This window comes from Hippocampus guttulatus, chromosome 4 (genome assembly GCF_054856545.1).
Source record: "Hippocampus guttulatus isolate MCC_2025c chromosome 4, RoL_Hgut_1.0, whole genome shotgun sequence".
NCBI classification, from domain to species: Eukaryota; Metazoa; Chordata; class Actinopteri; order Syngnathiformes; family Syngnathidae; genus Hippocampus; species Hippocampus guttulatus.
The window spans coordinates 10,832,553-10,853,706 of record NC_141264.1 but is presented as its reverse complement, the minus strand read 5'-3'; the positions used below and the strand labels follow the sequence as shown (position 1 = coordinate 10,853,706).

The 21,154-nt window shown below is 45.1% G+C and overlaps 1 protein-coding gene and 2 pseudogenes across 1 annotated transcript in view; 2 read left to right on the top strand and 1 right to left on the bottom strand.

Moving 5' to 3' along the window:
• amn1 (antagonist of mitotic exit network 1 homolog (S. cerevisiae)) overlaps nucleotides 1-21,154 on the bottom strand; it is a 38,057-nt gene that overhangs the window by 14,189 nt on the left and 2,714 nt on the right. The gene's annotated exons all lie outside the window — the stretch shown is intronic.
• On the top strand, nucleotides 1,895-3,145 carry LOC147205916 (uncharacterized; annotated as a pseudogene).
• Nucleotides 8,895-14,386, top strand: LOC147205915 (uncharacterized; annotated as a pseudogene).

The following is a 21,154-nucleotide window of genomic DNA, read 5'->3' as shown; positions in this document are numbered from 1 at the left end:
ATAAAACAGTTCCGCTCCTACAACTGAGAAAAAGCAAAGCGGGCTTTAGAATACGCGAGAGGAAAGCAAAGCGAGCTTCAGAACACGCTACCATGAGCGATAGAGAGGAGGAATTACAATCATCCCCCCGACCCTCTGAGCAAGGGGCCGCGGCGATGATCTCCACTCATCAGACCCTAAGACAAAGTGACCTAAAGATAAGACTAGTATTGTATGGAGGGGGCCTGAGTGAATGGCAACCCCAGATGAGAAGACTGTTAGAGCTATGGAATCCTTCCACCCAGCCGGAGGAGCTTGCGGCGAAAGTAGAAAGAGCTGTTAAGGGCGGTGGCCGATATTGCGCAGAAAGGTCCGAGGAAGAGGGCCTAATGACAATCATCATAGACCACCCTTATGCAGACTTCACTAGAAGAGAGGCGAGCCACTGGCTTGAATGGTGGATTGGCATGTTACGGCGATATAACGTTGAGGAACTAGTCAGTACAGACTTGAAATGGGACCCCATCGTTAAAACGCTGGCAACAGTATCTAACATTAAAAGTGTATTAATGGACGCAGACTTGAAAAGAGCAGCTTCCAAGTACAAAGAACATGAGGCACTATATGGACAAATAAGAGAACTAGTGCGAGAAAAAGAGCAGGGAGCAACTACTCCCAGTGACGAAAATCAGAATGATCAACCACACATGGATATGACAACCATGGAGACTACAGAACACTTTAGATATGAGAAGAATGAACCAAAAGAACGACAAAGAATGCTTCAACAAATGAGCCCGTTGATCAGATCACAACCCTTGCCCCCGTTACCGACAGAAACTACAAAAAGATGTAATGTTGGAAACGGTATCATGATATGTCACCATGTAGGAGACCCTTGGGACATAGTCGGGGATGCCCTGATACTGCTAACCGACGAAAAGTTAAGACCACACAGCAAGAGATTCCGCGCGAGCTTAAGGCTTGCAGCGGGAGAAGAATACGTTAGGGAAATAGAAGATAAAATACGAAAGGGGAACTTGGGTACAGAAAGAAAAACCCAAGTTGTAACAACTAGTGGAGGAAATTCTACATATTATATGGTAGTGCATATCCCTATAAGAGAATGGAAAGCAGTACTGGATCAAACCCAGTATATGGGAGAAATGACAAGAGCGCTAGAAGATGGCATCGACAAGGCTATGGAGATGGGAGCAATGAGAGTCGTCATCGACGTAAATGGGATAAAAACAGGAAAAATGTTATGGAAGGTGGCCGAATCAGTTGCCGTGGGAGCCTTCAAACTACAAATATCGACCCCAGTAACAGTGATACCGGGCGCTGAGTTTGTAGTGATAATATCAAAAGAGCAGAGGGGAGAGAGGATCAGCACGGCCCTACAAGACGTGTTGACCCAAATGCTACAAATCTCCCATACTCATCTGCAGCTCCGACAGCAACAGAAGGCTAACCCGGAGATTGTGTTGCCCTCATCGCTGACAGCCGAACCACACACTATGCCGACTTACGACGGAGAACAAGCGGGACCAAGCGGACGGCCTCCGACGGGACTTCTCCCTCAGACAGAGGAACAAGGACAAGAGGAGCGCCCGAGAGCCGCGTTTGTGACTTTCAGTCCGGCCACATCTACACCCAGAGTAACGAGCGAAGCACCCCAAGAATTGCCCCCAGTAGCCCCTATACCTAAACCTAGATCTGCAGTCTTGCCGACAGAACCAGGGGAAGATAGCGGACACGAAGGCGCCCCTGAGGATGACGACTGGGTTTGCCTACCACCCCCTATCATGCCCGGTGCTGAGGCAAGAGACGAAGAAGCGGTGGGGACCCAGAGGTCGGTCCTCCGAGAAACGTCAAAAGACCACTTTACAAAGGGAGAGTAAATCCCCAACCTATAATGAACGTTTTCCAAGCTTCAGAAAGACTGGCCAGAGATCAACACCTGGGCTACGTCGAAACGAAAGACGGGAGAAAGACCTACATCCCAGAGGCGGGGCAGAAAGAATACCCCTACCCAGTGGCCTGGCTGGAAAAGCTGGACCTTGATACGACATTCACAATAAAGATTACTCACAGAGAAGCAGCAAATATTCTCCAAACACCAACCTATCATACCTTGATTGAATACACGGACCTCACGAAAAACTTCAGAGAAGGCTTCGTGACAGTGATGTACGACTTCTTGCTCAGAAAAATCAAGCAAGCCGTATACCTTAAAGCACAAGCTGAACTAAAAGCGGACGACGACTTGGACTTGGACCTGGACCTGGACCTGGACCTGGACGGAGCAGCCTCTTCAGCAGCCCCCGCTCCATCCATTTACCAACCCTCCAGGTACGCGACGCAGCTGGGGATGACTACATTAGGACCTAACACAGCACCCCCGACGAGATGCACCGAAAAAGACATGCAAGAATTTAAAGCCATCAAAGAACTGATACGCCCGAAAAGCCAAAAAGAAACGGCTAAAGACTATTTGATTGAAATGTGGCCTATGGTCAAAGACGCTCCAGTAGGAGAGGCCGCGAAAAGACTGTGGTTGCAGTACATCATCGCCAACCCCCTTGACCCTAAAGAAACAGCACAAGAGGTCTACGAAAGATGGGTGGATGGCAAAGACGAGGATGAAGACGCTCACATTGCAAGGGCAAAAGAACAAATAAAACAAGGCATCACGCTACTGAATGCGTGGCACAAGACAAAACAAGGAATCATCCCGAAGAGATATGTCAGAGCCCTGAGGATGATTGTGAAGGAAATGGGAAATGAAGCCATTTTTGTTAAAATGGCACCTGACAGTACGACGAAAGAAATCGAAGCTTCCATCAAGCAATGGGATTGACTAACAAAGCATTACAGCGAAAAGAGAAAAGCGGGTCCGACAGCGAACCGTTCCCGAGGAAACGACCAGCAGTCGGCCCAGAAAGCATCACAACCTGCACAGAAAACACCTTACACAAGATCACAGCAACAAGACACAGTGGAGGGCCAAAAACCGCCCTATCAAGCAAAATCACAATCAACGACCCCGAAGTCAGGTCCAGGAGCGTATGTATCAAAAGAAGACTACGCCAAAATGACTCCAGAAGAACGCAAGGCTCTCCATGAGGCACGCAAGGCTGCCGCCTCAGGGGAGCCCAGCAAATAATGGAAGACAAGGCGCGGGTCACCCTGAAAGGTATCTACCGAAAAGGAGACAAACTCTACGTTGATCTGGATGGAGTGCCCTATTTGGTGGATACGGGAGCTGAGGTGTCGATGAGACCAATTGGACACCTAAAAATAAGATTGGCCGACGGAAGAATAACGACAATGCATATTGGAATGTGGAAAGGATTTGTGTGGATACTTGGACCGCACAACCTGATAACGTTAGAAGACGCAGAAGAAATGACCAGGCCTAAAGCAAAGCGACAACCCTTGAAGAAAAGATTGGACAAGTTAAAAGTGAGAACTGTAAAAGTAGGCCCAACCATGACTACCGAGCCACAGGAGTGGTATAAACCAGTGGACGTATCGGCGGCTAAAGCCCAGCAGGTCGAAGACAGCGATTTATCGCCAGAAGGAAAAAAGAGACTAACAGAAATATTGAATAAAGCTGGAGTGGCTCATTTCAAGAATGATTGTGGAGACCTGGGGCCTAAATACCATCATGGGAGGAGTGCACCCGCCTGTACGACAATATCCACTTAATCCGGGAGCCGTGGCTGAGATGGGAACGATTGTAAAAGAACTGCTGGCGCTTGACATAATTCGTGAAGAACCAAATCCAATTACCAATAGCCCAATTGAAGCAGTAAAAAAGCCGGACGCTGTTGGAGGAGGATGGAGGCCCGTAATCAACTTCAAAGCTCTTAACCGCCGGACGGTGGCTAATCGAGCGAGCCTCATTAACCCCCAAGCGTCTTTAAAAACACTAAGGGTAAAGAAATTCAAATCATGCATTGATTTGGCGAATGGATTTTTCTCATTGAGAATTGCTCGAGCTTCACAAGGAAAAACGGCATTTACGCACAAAGGCAAATCATACGTTTGGCAGAGATTGCCTCAAGGATACAAGAATTCGCCTACTGTATTTCAGTCAGCGGTCCTGCAAATTCTGGAAGGACTGCCCGTAACTGTCTACATAGATGATGTTTTCATCGCGAGTGACACAGAAGAGGAACATTTGGATATATTACAAGCCGTGGTCGAAAGAGTGACCGAAGCTGGACTAAAACTCAATATTAAAAAAATGCCAATTTGCCAAATTCCAAGTTGACTATTTGGGATTCCAAGTCGCGGCGGACTTGGGACTCTCTGAGGGCTGCGAAGGTCCGCGAAGGATCAAGAAAACCTGAACGAAATAAAGAAAGCAGTGGAAAATGCTGTTCGTCTTGAACCCAGAAGTTTGGATACGAGACTTGTCGCCGAAATAGGCTGCGAAGATGATAACGCTATGGTTGGCGTTGGTAACGAGGGAGCTGGCTTAGTGGCATTGTGGACCTATACCCTGAGCAGTGTGGAGAAAAGGTTCCCCCAAGAAGAAAGGGAGCTAGCGGTCCTTGCCAAATATTGGGGAGCGCTGAAAGATTTAGCATAGGGGCAAGGAATCAAAGTCACTACGCAAAGCCAGGTTCACGATACCTAAGAAAAACCACTATCGAAAGCACTAAAGCAACAAATGTGAGATGGGGAAGATGGGAAGACATCTTACTCGATCCAGATTTGGAAATTGGACCAGCTAAGTCCGCGCCCAAAAAAGTAATAACACAACATGACGAAGAAGAGAAGCCGTATGAGTGGATTCTCTACACAGATGGCTCGAGGAAAGGAGAGGACCAGTTTGCCCACTGGGGCTTCATCCTTAAGCAAAATGGAGAAGAAAGATGCCGCCGTAAGGGCATGACTCCCGGCAGTGCTCAAACCGGTGAGGCCACGGCGGTATTGGAAGGATTGTTAGAAGTCACTAGATTGAATGTGAAACGAGTGCGACTTATAACGGACAGTTTTTACTGTCCCTCGGGAGATCGGGATGGAAGAGAATTGTATGTTCAGATACACAACAGCCCTGGACACAACCTCGAAGGAATTGGAATACAAAGCTAAACTAGATTGGATGAATTTACGCCCAGCCGTCGACTCTGCGGACTTTGAGCCTGACGACGGATATTGGGTCAGGATCATGCTTTCTATGGCGATAGTCCCTTACCAGGGGATTTATTCTCTGGGACTTCACCTATCTACCTTATACGGTGATGGTTTTTGTAGAGGCTGGCAGGGACATCAACACCCGGAGCTGTTATCTTTGTGCTCCGTGGCATCGGCCAGATATGAGGACCCCACATTGGATGAGGACTTGGCGAGGGCCCCTGCTGCGGTTCAGCAGACAGAACATCGACGATGGCACGGTGATCTTTAACAGATCCCACAAATGGTCTCGGATTCAGACGATGATGACCCGGCTGAACCTGACAAAGACGATCCAGACTATCAACCTAAGGATGGCGCTGTTGCTTGCCCGTTTCCCGACTGTGACGGTATGGGCAACGTAACGCCCTACAGAAAAGTCCATAGGTCCCTCTGGAGTTGTCCCGTATTTCATGCTACTCTGCCTACAAGACAGAACAACGAAGATGCCACGGTGATACGGACACCCAAGGCTAAACGCTTGACTCCGCGTGACAAAATAGTCCGCAGGAAACCGGTTATAAAATTGGCCCCATGTACGACCAAGGGATCTCCAGTCCCCATGTGTATAAAAACGAACCAAATGAAGGTGACGAAGCATCATGGACACAGCACGCCCTCAAGGAGGAGCTGTCACGCCTCTGGAACAGACCAGTGATTAAAATAGCTGCTGTTCCGCCCTCCTACAAATCAATTGCTGAGCAGCAACCCTCCACTTCTGCCGACGAGCCATTACCTTCAACTTCACAGCAGTAAGATAATGGCATCGCCTCCCCAAGACCTGTCTAACCGTTTGATTAACCAAAATATGATGACACGTTTGACCACCGTGGAAGACCGGCTTAAGGATGTACAGGACCTTGCGGTTGGAATGCATTTTAAATGTTCCGACTTGACGACTTCAGTTGAGATTCTTCGTGCTCAAAGTGACACTCTATTGGGCCGGATGAACCGTGATACTGTTGGATTGGAAAGCCAACAACTGCTGATATCAACAATGAACATTGAAATTAATACACTGAAGGAAAGGGTGGCCAGATTGGAGCGCAGCTACGTAAGATTAATATCGGCCGCTACGATGGCTCAGACTGCCAACCGGGCCACGCCATTGCCTTCGACTTCACAGCAATAGGATGATGGCGTCGCCTCCCCATGACCGCGCTGCAGTCAAATTAGCGCCTTTTATGGTCATCCCCTTCCACCCTTTTTGTTTTGCTGACTTTTGCTTTTATTTTTGAGGAAGGGATGGTGTAATCTTCGGATTACAGATGAACACGATGAACAAGACCAACCCCATCAGAGGGGAGGAGCAAAATCATAGTACATATGGAAATGAAATAACCGACAGATAATAGCTGCAGCCGGGACCGACAGCAACTAGGTAATGCCAAAGAGGAAGATGGACGACGAATACGCTGTTCCTTCGAAGATAAAGACGAAAAGACCAAATTTGGACAACTTGGAGCCTACACCACAGGCGACAGGAGAACAACTTTCGAAAAACGAATATGAGAACCTAAAGAAACCAACATACGAGAATTTGAAGGAGCCCCTCTACGAGAACCTGGCGGAACCACTTTATGCGGACCCAAGGGATTCTCTCTACGAGGAAATAGCTCTTTACCAAGATAACAGTGCTCGGGCTTCAGAGGCTCTGAGCACCAACACCCAAACCGTGAACCCACTCGAGACCATACCGGAGCAACCAGAGGTAGGCCCGCGAATAGAAATACAAGGCGGTCATGTACGATATAGAATACAGCCTGAATTTGAATCAGACGAAAACGAACCAGGTTATCAAAACCCTAACAACCAGTCAGAAGAAATATACAGCCAACCCGAGGGTGACGGAAGAAACCCATGGGAGCGGCAGTACGTGAATTTAAGACCAACCCAACCCAGAGAACAGCAGGCCCCATGTGATCATAGTTTATGGGGCATAGTAGTTGTCCTGCTTGCCGTATTTGGAGTCAGCTGTGCCATATGGGTACCCTACCTTTCGGTGAAAGAACCTAGCAAACCAACAAAAGACCCCATAGCCCTGATAAAAATCCGGCATAGCACGACTGAGATATTTGAACAGACCTGCTGGGAAGTCAAGGGACACCCAGCGTCCGAAAGATGGAATTACACGCTCATCAGAAGCGAACTGAGCGGCAACGAAAAAGATGTCGACGAACAACTCAGAAGAAAGCTCAGTTTGCTTGTGACCGAAATAACATTCCAAGTATGGAGGTCAAGAACCAAAGCAGAACAAGTTAGGTTGCTGACAAAGTACACTACGTACCCCCAAGAAACCGACAAAGTATGTACAGACTACGCTTTGGAACCATTGGAGATTGAAGACGATCTGAATGGATCACTGACACTTTGGCTATATTGCCCTACGAACCTGACAACCAAAATAGTGAGAAGAAACTGGATTGACGTGGGAGACAACCATCCTTGGTGGTTTTCCAATGTCAGCTGCGTCCCCATGACCAAGGGAGATATTGGAAATTGGGAACATAAAAGAGAAATGGGCCCCGGGTGGGACTACATCAGACCTGCAGCACCGTTGAATCACTCCTGCACGGACGTGCGACCTAAGTGGGAGCCGTGCTGGAACTGTTTGACGTACAACTGCCCAGAGCCACCAACTGAGAATGAGCAAAACGCAACAAAGAGTCCCATAGAAAACAACTCGACAGAAGTGAATGACGAGACTACAGATATCATATCAGGAAAAGATATGACCAAGCGAATCAGAACAACACCGAGACCCATGGAACTAGTTAAAGTAAGACACGGCCCAACAACATTCATCACACAAGAATGTTGGATCATGAAGTATGTAGTAGCAAATGAGAAATGGAATACAGCAAAAATAGAAGAAGCCCTTAATGAAAGGCAGACTTTCCAAAAAAGCGATGCCCAAAGGAAAATGTCAGCAAGAGCTATATACAGAGAAAGCCTGATAGAGGAAATCAAGAAGAGTAAAAACGTAAAAGACACATTGGAAAAATGGACAACTTACCCCACTGAATCTAACAAAAAATGTAAAAGCGCTATGGAGATTGACCGAGGAGTTATTATGTTTAGAGAAAGAGAAACAGTCGGTATAGGAATATTTTGTAAAATAAGAAAAGAAGAAAGATCTCTCCAGAGAACATGGCTTCAAATCAACGATCAAAGCCTGAAATGGTATGCCAATGATAGTTGTAAGATTTTACCAGAAGGAAACGATGAACACTGGGCCGGGGAAAACGGAAAGTCCCCCCCGTAAAGATCATATTACGGCCACGGCGCAAATGAACAACAGCTGCGAGGCTTGGTATTCCCCTGCAACTCCATGCTGGAGTTGTTTTACTTTCGCTTGTGACATTGAGTCACCTGATGACTGGAATGTGACTGTTTCAGAGAATTTACCGATGATACCTAAAGAGACACCTAGACGATTGAAGAGATCATCATCCGTCCCGGGACAGAGACAATTCCTGGGAAAAAGAACCAAAGAATGCATAAAGACTATGCGCCTTAACCCTTGTTATTGGAATATTGCAAAATATTGCCCTAACCCATATCATGTGCTGAGTTATTCTAGTAACTGTCATCCGACAGGACAGAAGCAGATACATAGCTTTAGACCTACTACATATGATGTAGATTATGAGCATTGGCTAAACGAGACCCTACCCTGGTTATGGGAAAAACAATTGCAAGTCTATCACGTAGATGGCAGACTGAATATGGACCCCAATAATTATACCCTAACGCCAATAACAGCGGTATTATTTTGGACACAACGTTTGCCGACGCCCGACGATCTGAAATCAGTACCGAAAGGAGATTTCGACGCAATAGATCGGTGCGTGGTACAGCGGATATATGATGACCTACACTTACAAGACATGAAACCTTGGCAAACGGGCATTTCGCCACGATGCCCCCTTGAAGAAATTCAAGGTACTATTTTGACCCGTTGGATTTACAATTGCACGAGCCTTAAGGCGAACAAAACAGTGAAAGGAGTACTTTTGGCATGGAATGAAGTACACACGAGAGATTATAGCCGAACCTGGTGGGGATTCACAAGCAATGAGATAAAATTGTTTGTAGCTCCCTGCCTTAATGTATCTACGAATTATTGGGTTAAATACCAATACCTCGCGACAGTATATTCTAAGGAACAAGATACTAAACCATCATACAAACCTTACCTGTATGCAAACCCCGACCATGGTCGATGACCTGTGACAAGAACACGCAAGATGAAAGATGTACCATACAGCTCGCCAGAAGACCTTGCGACGAAGTGCCAAGCTGGACTGAGTACTGTGCCGACAAATATCCCGATAAGGATTATGCCAGCATCGAGGGAGCAGTCTCGATTAAAAAGCAAGGAAATTGGACAAGACTGAGCCCTCCTAACAGATTGGACTGTACGCGTTGGGAGAAGGACTACGGACTACAGAAAACAAGTTTCCCTAGACTACTTCCAAAGCAACCCGACACGTTGATACAGATCATCGAGGGTCATGCCTTTCGAAGGAGCCTATGCGGAGGGAAGGAGATCATAGGATTCGACTGGCTGGGCCCGAACAGACTGTACACTGGTGGAACTTGTTATTCCCCTTATGAACATTGGCTGACATGCGGATATGGCAATAACATACACGAGAGTGTTTGGTACGAGAGGATAGGAAAAGCGGCAGTACAGACAGCCAGAGTGGTTGTCTCCGCAGCCGTGGAAGTGGCAGAAGGACTTGCAGACGTCGGTAATGGATTATTACATCTAGTACAGACTACAGGATTTTGGTTCCTGCTGGGACTAGGACTTGTGGCTGCAGCTGTTATCGCATTTGCGATCATCAAGAGAGGATCGCCGAGACGACTGTGGATGCAGCCATGGCAGAAAATGAAACTGATACGTGGAATTGCTGAGAGGCGGTTCCAGAAGGAGGCGGAGCCAAGGACCAACGCGAATCCTGAGGCTGGGGAGCCAGCCGAGAAGGAGGAGCTGAGGACCAGGGCGGCGCCACCAAGCATATAAAGACCAGCGCTCGGCGAGAAGAGCTCAGACGGGCTCCCGATCTCGCACTATACTTACTCCGTGGTGGGAAGGTAACCTTGCGAACCGATGGCTTGCGGTAATAGTTCTAATGACACCAAGGACGACCAGGTGCCCTGAGGAACGTGAGTAATGAATTAGAATACTGGCTATTCTTTATAATTTGGATAAGCCATAGCTGTACTGGCCAATGGTACTTGCGTCAACCTACGCGGCCGTTAATCCTAGTGATAACTGTTACAAAAGTCCTGGTTCTTAGGTTTTTGTATTGCACTTATACACTGGGCCTAGGCTGCTTCATTGTCTATATGCATGGCAGGGTTATCATCAAGTATGATACCCCTACGGGCATTGCCGAAAGTTTTATGTTACTCTGTTGGATAGTGTTGGACCTGACCTCACTGAAAGACTTTGAGATTATTTACGGGGCGATAGTGTTGGAAGGAACACTTGCGATAGCATTGGCCTTGTACGTTATGTCTTTAGTTTTTCGGTTACACAAGAATCCTCATGGACAAGGAAAGGAAATTTGGATATTGCGAACGGCCAAATTGATAACATGGGGAATTGTGTGGGGAGTGTTGGCAACACTCCTTTGGCTACAATTGATCGACCAAGTGGTTTTAATTGCCTGGTTTTTTACCTATTCGGCTTTCTTTACCCTCCCACCTCGGAATAATAAGACTCCAAATTTACTGGCTACCCCTCTGGCACGTCGTAGGAGTGGTGTGTCTATGGCTACTTTGTAACGCGCCTCGCCACGCAGAGAATTAAGCATTAAAAATAAGGAAATGGAATTGGATGGTTTAAAGTCCTGGTACAATTCCTAAATTGGACACTAGATGACAACAGAGTGACCATAAAAGCCATGAGAGCCAGCCCTGCAAATCCTGAACCATGAGTTTAAATAAATTAATAGAATAAGTATCGGTTAAAGAAACATACCAGAGTCAATGCTCCTTAAAAAGCCTTATGAGATGATCATGCCATCAGCAAATGATGAAGATTTAGCAAAGCAAATAGAATGCTTAAAGGGAATATAACATTCCTTTTTCTTTTCTTGACTTTTCAGTCATTACTAAAGTGACATTATTTAGAGGACCAAAGATATTAATCAAATGCTAAAGCAATGCTTATGAAACTGCTTTGAGTGAAGAAATTTACCTTGTGACTATTACTTTATCTCCAAGTAATATCATATGATGTGCAACAGATGTTAAGATTTAAAACCTGGTGCTTACGGGAGAAAAAGTAAGCATTGTGTCAATGTATACATATGATAACCAAGCTGCAAAATGCTGCGAAAAGAGACTGTCTATCATTGGGAGGCTGAACCAGTACACAGGAGCTGTCTCCGGTTGACGCAAGCAGAACATCAACCGGCTCAAACCAGAAAGGATTGCGCAACCTGTCCTGATTCAACCTCGCCTGGGACCTGAGGTCCCCTCGACAAGTTCAAACCAGATGAAAATGGCCCGGAATGAACTCCCTCAGCCTTGCTTGAACTGTGCTCCCTCCTCCTTGCCTGGGAGGAGACAGAAGCTCCCTCCTCCTTGCCTGGGAGGGCTCAGAACCTCCCACCTCCTTGTGACTGGGAGGAGATAGAACATTCGAGAACGAACATGTGACCCTTGGTTAAGAAACTCCCCTTGCGGGGACCGAGGCTTTAAAAGGAAATGCATGGCGAAATAGGGCGCGGTCCTCCGTAGGTACTCCGGACCGAGTGGTCCTGCGTGACGGATCGTCTCACTCCCCTTTTCTAAGACTTAGAGGAACTCGAGGGGGAATGGGAGAACGGAGTGAATTGAGGATCTGAGAGCCGGCGGGCGAGACGAAGCCCAACGGCATCAGCACAGATCTCAATCTCCGGAGAAAAGGATTCGGGGAAAACACGGGGATCGAGGAATTGAGAGCTAGCGGGCGAGATGAGCCCAACGGCACATACCTCTTTCCCTGGAGGAGCTTTCCCTCACGCGCGGGAGGCTCTCTCCACCCGGTTCCTCTTTCTTATCCCTTTTGGTTCCCCTTTTGAGTTTCCTATATTAAGTCCCCTCAGTGTCGCTGTAAAAGGCGATTTTTCTCCCTTTTTCCACCTAAACCTGAATTTGACCTGAATTGGATAAACCACGATGACCCGAATTCAGATATTTCGCGGTGGAGACCTGTCTAAGTTGGATTTTGTATATAAAAAATTACTTTTGCCGGAACGGGCTCGACCGAGGCCGAACTGGAGTGGTAAGAAATCTTAATCCACTAGACGCATAGTGTTCTTCTCAAAAATCGTTAAACCCAAAAAGAATAAAATATAGGCGATGAAGTACAGATAAACCTTAAAAAAGGAGAAAAATTGATTACCGTATTTTCACGACTATAAGGCGCCATTAAAAGTCTAAAATTTTCTCCAAAATGGACAGGACGCCTTATGATGCGGGGCGTCTTGTCTATGCGCTGAGTTCCAAAACCTGACTGACAGCCGACACGCTGTTTATATAGAGAAAAGGCGGAATTGACTGTGGACAGGCATGCGGCAAAGAAGTCGGCCAATCAGTGAAGGGTGGGCGTGTATATATACATATATGGAGAGAAAGAGAGAGAAAAGGCAGACGTGAGTGACAGGCATGCGGGGAAGCAGGCCGCCAATGAGTGAAGGGTGGGCGTGTAAGTGGATGCTAAAGCGACGCTACAAGCAGGTACCAACACCTGTATAGAGTGTGGCTATGTGCATTGTTGCAAAACAACTTCGGTTTTGGTTTCTAAGAACCCCCGAAAATAAATTCTACAAAGAGACACGCCTACGAAGCTCAGTTCAAACTTCAAGCCATCGGTTATGCTTTTGGCATGCGTGCCCATCTCACAGCAGCGGTGAAAAACCAAGTCAAGCAAATGAACTCTGAGCTTGCCGTTATTACCGGAGGCTTGACTAAAGAACTCCAACCGCTGGACATCGGCATCAACCGGGCGTTCAAAGTAAAGTTGCGAGCGGCATGGGAACAATGAATGATCGATGGCAAACACAACTTTACAAAGAGTGAGAGGCAGCGAATTATAATTTGCGAATGGATTGTGGCTGCTTGGACGAACGTGTCTGCTTGCACTGTTGTTCGAGTTTTTGGCAAAGCCGGCATCATTTCTGTGCAATGAGAGTGACTGACAACGAGAGGGAACACGGCGTTTTTGATGGATTACCGGTACTTGCACAATTGTTCAATTCTGATACAGAGGATGAGGACTTTGATGGATTTCTGGGTGATGATTGATCGAAAAACGTGAGTACATTGTACGATGGCTAAATAAAATACAACGGAACTCCGTTTTGCTTCGTTGCCTTTTTAAAAACGTGTTTTTAGCTTGTATCTGTATGTCTTGGCATGCTACCGTATGCTACAAGCTAACGTGTTTTTAGCGTGCGCGCATGCATGCCTTATGTTTAAGCTGCCGTATGTTTTACCACTTTAAAATCGCGCCCAATAATACAGTGCGTTTTGTCTATGTGTAAAATACAGAAATAGCACCCATTAATGAGACTGCGCCCAACCATACGGTGCGTCGAATGGTCGTGAAAATACGGTACTAATCAGGCAAGTCGAACCTCGGGAGCATTTCGGGACCTGATCAATCTGCGGAAGGCGATCCGATGATAGGCACTAAAAAAGAGAACGGCTTCATAAATGCGCTTACGGGAAAATGTCATTGCGTGAAAATGATATATCCTTTTTGTTTTATTGAGGCTTTCTCATATACCCTTTTTATATCTTTCGATTTTCAATCCTTTCTACTTTACATCACGATCCTATTAATACAGTTTTTCATTATTTTAGAGTGACTTGGAATGAAAAATTGTAATCAGCGTTAAAAGGTTTGAAGATGTTCCTTTTATCATCATGACTGTGTGTAATAAACCCGCCGGCTGGCCGGTCCGCGTTATGTGAGAGAAGAAGAGCGTTTCATTAAAAACCCGTTGATTGCATATACGAGTCCTTGTCTCAATCCTCTCACGATAATCGAAAAACCTTACCATCACACCCTCCTATGAATAAAAAAGTGTGAACGGCAAGAGGGAGCTCCGAAGATCGATGTCTAAGGACTTCCTTATAAACTTCCATCGAATTAAATTATGTATCTTTTACTCCGGCTTATAGGTTATGTCCAAACCTATAGATGATATAGAAAACAAACCCGAATGACTGTAACAATGGTAATTAAACCTTACCTAGGTGTGATACCAATTGCAACAGCATAAATGAATTATATGAGAGTGAGCTGCCGTAAAAGCGCAGTATTCGCTCCGTTTAGTTCTCCGACTCGGAAAAGACGGTTGCTCGTCGGGGACGAAAAGATGGAACGAAGGAAGATCGGGTGGACTGCGCAAAATCAGTTTTGTATAAAACGGAGGCAGTTAGAACCTAGGCGAATCTCTCTCATTGGTCGGCTCGCGTGAAATAAAAAAGGGAAAGAGCGGTGAGGAGGACCGGGCGGGACCTAGGGCGGTGCGGACCGGTGGAAGAGAGCGTCAGGATCAGTGATCGCCGCTCCTTCCTTTCTCCACGCCCCCGGGGACCCCCGATCCGCTCTGACGTACCGTCGAGCTCCCTTGTTATCTTAAGCCCGTTACCGGGAGAGCCGAAATTATGGATTGTTCTAGGAATATTTTTGATCTTGGTAAATCTTTACAATACAGTATTGGAAATGGAACCAGAAAACATATGCACATCTGCATCAACTTTCATTTAAAACTCTCTGCTCACTTTTGTCATCTGAACCATGTGAAAGAGTATTTTCTGAGGCTGGGGAGCTGGTGTCTAAGAGGAGAAATCGCCTTGGAGCAAAGACACTCCAAAAACCTTTGTTCCTCAAACTTCAGTGAGTGGCTGCCTTTCCAGCAGCTCCTATATTTTGTTGTTCTACTTCTTTCATAATGTTCAATTCCTTTCATAACTTTGCTGCTGTGAATTGGGAATTTCTCCATTGCGAGACTAATAAAGGTTTTCTTATCTTATCTTATAAACTAATCACTTTTTTGTCTTTTATTTCACAAGATTTAACAAACATTTTCTGCATAAGTTAAAAATCTGAATTGTAACTCAAATTTGCTATATTTTACATACCAACTCAGTTTAGCATTTACACAAACAAGGAATCTCTTTACCTGCAATGATTTTATAACTACTGCAGGGGTCACTATTGAGTGACCAACACCGGGTCAATACACTCCTTGAGGTATCATCGTCCCATCACTAATGAGTATTAGTTCAGCTTCCCAATGATAGACAGTCCATCCATGCAATGTATAGTAACTTGAATATCATGTATATATATTAACATATTGCTTACGCTTTTCCCGTAAACAATAGACATTACTTATTAACATCGGTTGCACATCATATGACATTACTGGAGAGAAGTAACAGTCAAAGGTTACATTTCCATCACTCAAAGCGGTTTCAAAAGCATTCTAGCATTTGGTAAATATCTCATTTGTTGCTCTATAAAGCTATCTTATTTTTAAAAGGAAAGATAGAAAAAAAGATAAAAAGAAAAGGAATATATTGGTTCACTGTGTCGCTCTCTAGTGGTCGAATTAGGAATTTGTCCCAGGACTTGAAGCCAATTGTATGTTTTTCTCTTATTTCATCGCTTGATGAGGCGTAGTACACCGACAGGGTCTGCCTTCGTTTATTTTCTACTCTCATAAGTAACCGGGAATCAGAGGTTAATAAGCAACAGCTTCGTTTTAATGACGTCTCTCTTTCGATTTATTTTTCTGGTGCTATTGTTAATGACCTAGTTTTTAATTTAATAATCCTTGTCAGAATCATTCGGATTTGTTTCTTTTATTCGTTACACCGGAGTAAAACAAATTTTTTAATTAACTATTTATTTTCGAGACGGATCACAAGGCCCGGTGTTAGTGAGCACGCAACCTTTCATTCAGCGACGAAGGCTAAGTGGTAATATGAATTAAATCATAAAAACAACGGAGGTATACAATGTAATAAATTTTGACACATTTATTAATATGACAATTATTGTATAACATGCATTAATCAACCATTGTAACCAAGATGCGGAATACTATCATCGACAACAAAAACATTGTTTGAATGGTATTTTTCAACTTAAAATTAAATAAGAACAATATCACAACACACAGTAATTATAATGAGAGGAGAGTAATGTAATAAACGTTAAAAACGATTACCGGATTTTCACGACTATAATAACAACACGCTGTTTATATAGAGAAAAGGCGGAGTGAGTGACGACAGTCATGCGGAAGTCCGCCAATGAGTGAAGGGTGGGCGTGTAAGAGGACGCTAAAGGCACGTCCCGAGCAGGTACCAGTCGCCAATGAGTGAAGGGTGAGCGTGTAGGAGGTGAAGAGAAAAATGTGAGTACATTGTAAAATGGCTAAATAAAGTACAACCGAACTTAGTTTTGCTTCCGTTGCCTTTTTAAAAACGTGTTTTTAGCGTGCGTGTGTAACCCAGCCTTGATAAGGCTGTTATTTTATTGTTTGTTCTGGAGGGTGATATTTGTTTGTGATACTGCTGTTTCCGAGGGACAATGAACGCACCGCAGCGCTCGGAGCGAGGACCCGTTAGCGAGAGAGACAGAAACATTCTCGCACTTTTCCCAGGCGGGTCGAAACGAAAGAACGATAAATGAAAACTAGTCCTTGAACCTCTACCTGTACAAGATAGTAAGTTAAATCCTGTGGCAATCTTTCTTTTTTTTTTTCTTCTCAAGGCAAGAGAAGGGTTTAGAAGAGATAACGTTCCTGGTGAGTGTTTTTTGTTGAATATGTCCGATTAGCATTTCTAGCATTCGATTTGTAACATAAAAAAACAGTCAGGAATGAAGTTGGTGAAAATGGAGATTGTTGTTCTGTTGATATAAGATATAACTGTGCCGTTATAAAAGAAAGAAAAAGGGATAAACCATTGTACCGACACGTGCGCTCCATAGCAAGTGTATTAGCATCGAGCTAAGCTAACGTGCTCACGGCGAATAGCGCTGTGGCCTTCGTTCGAGCCAATTTTAGAAAATCGTTATTTTCCCTAGCCGATTATTGCCACGTTTAGTGAATGCCTTGCGCACTTTGTGCAGGCTGTTTTTTTTTTTTGGGACTCATAGACCATCAGAAGATTGGACTACGTAGTCTGGAGATTGGATGCCACGTGGGACGTTGGTGAAGGACATCTTGGACTTCAAAGCCACCCGTCCGCTGGAGGGTGGTAGGACAGTTGAAAGGATTTCCCTCTTTTTTTGTTGAATCTGAGATCTCAGTCGTTTTTTTTATGGGTCAGATCTGATACCAAAAAAACAATTGATAAGAACTGATAACAATTTAACTTACTGTATGTTTTTTTTCCTTGTTCATCTTTATGCATTCTGGTTCAGTTCCCATCTACTCCTATTGTAAATATTCACCCAATATATTTTTTTATAAAAACCTCAGTCAGTGTGTCTTCTTCCTGTTGGAGGTTTCCCCTTGACTCTAACTAGAGTCTGCTGTTGCCAATCTCGCTGTGACCTTAAGTAGTGCACCCTAACTCAAATAGATTTGATAGATTGACACACTTCCCCTTGACTGACAACTTAATAGAAGGGTGCCACTAGTAGCTGCACCTAGGGTGGCTACACGTGCATGCATGCCGTATGTTTAAGCTGGCGTATGTTTTACCATGCCTTGCTGCGCCCAATAATACAGTGCGTTTTGTGTATGTGTCAAACACAAAAATAGCACCCGTTACTGAGACTGCGCCCAACAATACGGTGCGCCGAATGGTCGTGAAAATACGGCAAGTGAGTAAAAATAATTACAAGAATAAAAATGATGAAATGAAATAAGCACCGGTCTATCATCAGTGAGGCTTTCAAGATTGATCAAGTCTTAAGCGCCCGGTGTTTTAACTAACCCCTTAAATATTCATTCATTCATTTTCCGAACCGCTTGTATCCTCACTAGGGTGGCGGGGGGTGCTGGAGCCTATCCCAGCCGTCTTCGGGCAGTAGGCGGGGGACACCCTGAATCGGTTGCCAACCAATCGCAGGGCACACAGAGACGAACAACCACCCGCGCTCACACTCACACCTCGGGACAATTTTGAGTGATCAATCAGCCTGCCATGCGTGTCTTTGGAATGTGGGAGGAAACCGGAGTACCTGGAGAAAACCCACGCAGGCCCGGGGAGAACATGCAAACTCCACACAGGGAGGACGACCTCTGCACTGTGAGGTCGACGCGCTAACCACTGGACCACCGGGCCGCCACCCCCCTTGTATAATTTACATACCGTATTTTCACGACCATTCGGCGCAACGTATGGTTGGGCGCAGTCTCATTAATGGGTGCTATTTCTGTATTTTACACATAGACAAAACGCACTGTATTATTGGGCGCAATTTTAAAGTGGTAAAACATACGCCAGCTTAAACATACGGCATGCATGCGCGCACGCTAAAAACACGTTAGCTTGAAGCATACGGTAGCATGCCAAGACATACAGATACAAGCTAAAAACACGTTTTTAAAAAGGCAACATAAGCAAAACTGAGTTCCGTTGTATTTTATTTAGCCATCGTACAATGTACTCACGTTTTTCGATCAATCATCACCCAGAAATCCATCAAAGTCCTCATCCTCTGTATCAGAATTGAACAATTGTGCAAGTACCGGTAATCCATCAAAAACGCCGTGTTCCCTCTCGTTGTCAGTCACTCATTGCCATGTGGCTCCACAGAAATGATGCCGGCTTTGCCAAAAACTCGAACAACAGTGCAAGCAGACACGTTCGTCCAAGCAGCCACAATCCATTCGCAAATTGTGGCGTAACTCGCCCGGCGCTGCCTCTCACTCTTTGTAAAGTTGTGTTTGCCATCGATCATTCATTGTTCCCATGCCATTCGCAACTTTACTTTGAACGCCCGGTTGATGCCGATGTCCAGCGGTTGGAGTTCTTTAGTCAAGCCTCCGGGAATAACGGCAAGCTCAGAGTTCATTTGCTTGACTTGGTTTTTCACCGCTGCTGTGAGATGGGCACGCATGCTAAAAGCATAACCGATGGCTTGAAGTTTGAACTGAGCTTCGTAGGCGTGTCTCTTTGTAGAATTTATTTTCGGGGGTTCTTAGAAACCAAAACCGAAGTTGTTTTGCAACAATGCACATAGCCACACTCTATACAGGTGTTGGTACCTGCTTGTGGCGTCCCTTTAGCGTCCACTTACACGCCCACCCTTCACTCATTGGCGGACTTCTTCCCCGCATGCCTGTCGTCACTCACGTCTGCCTTTTCTCTCTCTCTCTCTCCATATATGTATATATACACGCCCACCCTTCACTGATTGGCCGACTTCTTTGCCGCATGCCTGTCCACAGTCACTTCCGCCTTTTCTCTATATAAACAGCGTGTCGGCTGTCAGTCAGGTTTTGGAACTCCGCGCATACACAAGACGCTCCGCATCATAAGGCGTCCTGTCCATTTTGGAGAAAATTTAAGACTTTTAATGGCGCCTTACAGTCGTGAAAATACGGTAATTATATTTTAGTGCCATTTTAATAACAATTTTGATTTAGAGACAGTTAACACATACGATTGGCTCGTCTTTTCCGACACGTGAGAGTAGTATATTGTCTATGTCTCCTTACAGATATAACGGCTTCATAATAACTGGAATAACTTGGAATAAAACATATTAGAGAAACGCCACCCCAATACCTGTATTCGAGTTGTGCCAGTTGAATGTAATATTGAATTTCTTGATAAGAAGTCATCTTTGTAATCCTATTTTCGTCAGATAACGGAAATTGGGGTCCCGAACGGACAGGGCTACGTCCTGACCAGACCCGTCCATACCGCTCCGAACTGCGCTTTTAAAAGCTTCGAAGAGGGAACTGTCACCCTGCAGCTGGTCCGGGTTATGCAAAGGACATTTCCTGATCAAAGCAATTTTTAATTTATTTATTATTACAGTGAAACTCCTCGACAACGAAACCTACATGGACGAAAATACCCCCTATTATGAAAAAATCTTCATGCGTTAACACCATTCCCACTCTCCTGCCCCCCATACAACGAAAAAAAAACCCTGTTGTGTTATGTGAAATATTTTTCTCTGCTCTTGCCTCGCGACGAGATTCACTACAACGAAGTCTAATCCAACAGCGACCTCTACTGCTTAGTTCGGAAACAGCAACAGCAACCACCACACTGGCTTACACATACAATACAATACAATCCATGCTGATTTATATAGCGCTTTCACAACAGCGGCAGCTGTAACAAAGCGCTTAACAAAACAGTTAAAATAAAGTAAAATAATAAACACAACACATAACATAAAACACGGACAGTCGTGCAGTCCTAACCACTTTTCCGTCACACGCTTTGTTGTTTGAAGCAGTTTGAGATGAAAGGAGAGAATCAAGGTGTCCTTTAACCAGTGGATCAGAGACGTCATGCTCAAAATGTGCACACGTCGGCTACAAGCTAAGTTCAGAATCGCCTTCTGTTGATCAATAGAAAAGGGACAATATGCCAATAGGTTGCGTGTCGCCACGGATCACTACTGTCCACTAGTTTCAGTGGGAAAAGGGTATTAGAATATATAATACTTGTTTTGAGATGTTGCCTTTGCACATTTGTGTCTTGACCACAATGATGACTTGTATCACACTTGTGCCCTGAACGTTCAGATAAAATCTTCTTGAAGAAACTCCTTCATTTCCAGCCTCTGATTTCACACCTCACCTCAGCCCAAATTCAAATGAACATGCGGAGGATCTGGAGGATGGAGAAAGGGTCCTGCCGTGACCACAACATCCACTCCCTCCACACCTCCAACACCATTTATCGGGTAAAAAAAAAATATTTTTTTAAAATACCAACAAAAAAAACTATTGTGTCCATTTTTACCTCATCAAATGATAAGTCGACC